The sequence below is a fragment of the Pteropus vampyrus genome, unplaced genomic scaffold, assembly GCF_000151845.1.
Source record: "Pteropus vampyrus isolate Shadow unplaced genomic scaffold, Pvam_2.0 Scaffold120, whole genome shotgun sequence".
Lineage (NCBI taxonomy): Eukaryota > Metazoa > Chordata > Mammalia > Chiroptera > Pteropodidae > Pteropus > Pteropus vampyrus.
Genome location: NW_011888901.1, coordinates 2,506,965 through 2,510,567, shown reverse-complemented (window position 1 = coordinate 2,510,567; position 3,603 = coordinate 2,506,965). Strand labels below are relative to the sequence as shown.

At 40.6% G+C, this 3,603-nt stretch overlaps 1 pseudogene; it reads left to right on the top strand.

Moving 5' to 3' along the window:
* Positions 1 to 1,235: 1,235 nt before the first annotated feature.
* On the top strand, positions 1,236 to 1,520 carry LOC105296154 (annotated as a pseudogene).
* The last annotated feature ends 2,083 nt before the right edge of the window (positions 1,521 to 3,603 follow it).

The following is a 3,603-nucleotide window of genomic DNA, read 5'->3' as shown; positions in this document are numbered from 1 at the left end:
TTCTATCAAAAGTTGCTTTCTCTTCTTTACATGGTCCAATTAATTGGAGCTTTGCTCGAACACGCCAAAAACACTGGAACAAAGAAAAGACAAAATATAACATTCTTGAGATAATTAAGTGGTGTTTTTGACCCTGGAAGTTTGGATGTTCACTGTGTGGAGTGGAAGAGTTGGGCTAAATTTGGGTAATATGAAATATCTCAAAACAGTGTTAGCTTTTTGGAGAAGATGAAGAATATCTCACTAATGGCACCAGGCGCTTGAAGCCCCACTGAGAAGATCATGAAATATTTACCATTTTCTTTTAAGTGAAAAGGAAGAGCCCTCATTAAAATTTCATATTTACATTTCCATCCATCAGTCAGCTTTCCAGTTTGTGCCATGTTCTCAAATTGTTCAAAGAACTCATGGCTTTGGGGAATAAACTGTGAGGGAGCCTGTACAATTTTTCCCTAGACTGAGATGGCTAGGAAAAGCTTGAATATTTTTTTGGACAGGGGAGACAGTTCATTTCTGCTTTTGTAAGGAGCCCGAATCTTGCAGAGAGGCCCACACATGCAGTGGCTATTTGCATGACTACACTTATAGACAGTAGCTCCTTTCTTCCCAACTCAGAGAGTTTAATTAGCAGGGATAAATGGTAGCGAATGCTAACTTCATCTACCTTAATCTCTGAATGTACTGTAGTTTGCTAAATGTTTTTGAAATGAGCTGACATATTTTTATGTAGACGCTACACTCATATACAAGAGAGCAGACTGTGTTAGCCCTCCTCCACTCAAACGAGGAGCTTCCCTGATTACACATGTTCACTGTGATGTGTGATTTGTGTTGCACTGATTTGTAGTTTACTCCTCCGATAATCATTTTCACAGTTTAGTAATTAATTATTCTACTTGTTTCAGGGAAGCCTGGCTCATATTCTTCATTAGTTTGGAATTTTCTTTTTTTAGTAAATGTTCATTTAACCAATATTGGTTAAGTAACTCCTAGGCATCAGACACTGTGCTGGGTGCTAGGGACACTAATATAATCACAGAGTTCTTGTCCTTAAGGTTCTCTTTAAAGAGCTAAATAAGTAAATAGAAGGTCACATGTATACCTGGAGTGTCAATGGAGAGCCTAATCTGAACTGCACAAATGTGCTTGTCCTCAGGGGATAGTTAAGAACAAAGAGAAGTCATTTTCTGTCATGGAGCCAAATATTTACATGCCCTCTAGGAGAACTGGTAAAAATGGGAGGGAATGAGGGAGCAGTGAGTTATCTAGTGCCCAGCAAAATAGACCTCGTGGCCGTGAGCAGATACACCAGCCTGGTGAATTCATTTTTCTTCCCCCGTCTGACTGTGGTGCTCTTGGCCATTGATATGTTCTTCACTGCCTGGTTCTTCGTTTATGAGATTACCTCCACCAAGTACACTCGAGACATCTACAAAGAGCAACTCATCTCCTTGGTGGCCTCACTCTTCATGGGTTTTGGGGTCCCCTTCCTGTTGCTCTGGGTCAGCATCTATGTATGAGCTCCCAAGGGTTCTATCCAGGTAACTTCACTGAATCCCTGCTTTTGTAAATTATTATATTTTTTACTATTGCTGCAAGTGTCCCGGCCGCTCTAAATGCAGCTCGCAATAAAGGCAGACATGACCAAAAAAAAAAAAAGGATAGGAGGGTCCAAGGGAGAATTTGTGGTGCTCATGTAGAGAGACAGATGTGAAGGCAGAAAACAAGAGGCAAAGAGACAGTGCAGAGAGAAACTGAGAAGCAGAAAAAGAGGAAGAGAAAGAGAGTCAGAGAGAGAGAGAAAATTCAAATTCAGTCCCTATCTCAAAAGAGCTCACAAACTAAGCATGAAAAAAATAACCAATTGAGCAGAAAAAAGACAACCAGAATAGTATGTGAACACAATTGTAGGAGAACCCCTGAAATGGAGGAGAGGGAAAACCCAAAGCCGAGTATCATCACTCTGACTCATCTTGAGGAGTAATAACATGTGACCTGATCAGGAACTCTGCCTGGAAGCTGGAGGTCCTGGCTGAGGAGTCTCACATTTTCGTGAAGAACCCTCTGCTCCAGGAGCCTCAAGCCGTGTCTGGGGCAGTGGATACATCCCTGTGGCCTGACCTGACAGCTCCCTGCGTGTGAGGCTCTGTGAGCAGGAAACCGGCATTTCTCTTACTTTTGCTCTAATATTGGAAGGCTTACTTTAAAAACCTTGTGGGTTTAATTTTTAGTTCATGATATTTTTGTTTTCAAAAGCGGTTTACAGTCTTTCCTCCAATTATTGTTCTAAAAAGCTTAATTTGATTATTTTGGGACAGGCATGTTCTGGTTAACACATTCATTCAGAGAATATTAACCTTCTCATCTGGAAATTAGAAACTTGATTTGATTATTCTTTCTTCATGACTTGAATCTATCCATATCTTTTAATCCCTATTGTCATGCTTTGGTTAGGGTTCCCTCCCTTTCTCCATTCCTCCTCCCTGCCTTCCTTCCTCACCTGGATTAGAGCATCAGTGTCCTTGCCTTCAATCTAACCACTTTTTCACTCACAGTCTACTTTCTATTCTGAGGCATATCTGATATCAAAGAAAAAACTAAGTCTGAGACAAAAGTAACATAGGTTGTTTATTCATAAACTTTCAGAGAGGGCCTCATCTGCTTTCACTTTTGTTTCAGCAGAATTTCAAAGGTGCGGAAAAGAGATTCAGTTTTCTAGAGTAAAAACAGGAAACACGAGACCATCTCTGATCGGCATATAGTCTATTAAGTTGCGAGTTTTGGGGAAGATTTTCTAATTGATTCTTTGGTATGTTTGGCTGTCTGTGGTGGCGAGGGACAAGCAAGTGGTTTGGAGACATTTCAAAAGAGGAAGGACTGTTCAATAGTTTGGGCAGAGGGTTTTCTGTGACTTGCTATGTTCTGGAACAAGAAGGAGCTGGTAGGGATCTTTTTAAGGTAATTGTTCTTATGAGAAGCTGACTGCCATGGCAGGCAGTTTCTCACCATGAATGTCATTCTCAGACTTAATCATCTTCAAAGACTTTCCTTACCCTTCAGTAAAAGACCAATTACCTTTGCCTGATATATAGAGACTTCTTTAATTCTCGAGTCTCATAAAATAATTTATTTGCAGTTGCCAAAATACTTGTAGGCTCTCTTCCCCCTGGAACTTTAAGTATGTTATTCCTTCTATCTGGAACTTTCTGCCTCCCCACCACTACTTTTGTACCATCATAGATGCACGAGCACACACACATGCACTCACACTCGCACGCACATACACACACAAGCGCTGCCTTCACCTAGCTAACTTTTCCTTTTCCTTTAGGAATAAGCTTGTGTCTTTTCCTATAGGGTGATTATCCTCCTGGTCTAGGCTGCAAACCTCTTCTGCCCCAATAGGGCCTGTGTATTCTTAGCGTTATCACATTGCATTATCATTCTCATCATTATTATTAGCTGTTTACTATAGGTCTATCACTCTATTGTACAGGCATACCTCAGAGATTTTGTGGGTTGGTTCCAGACCACTGCAATAAAGTGAATGTGCAATAAAGCAAGTCGTGAATTTTTTGATTTCCCAGTGCATATAAAAGTTAT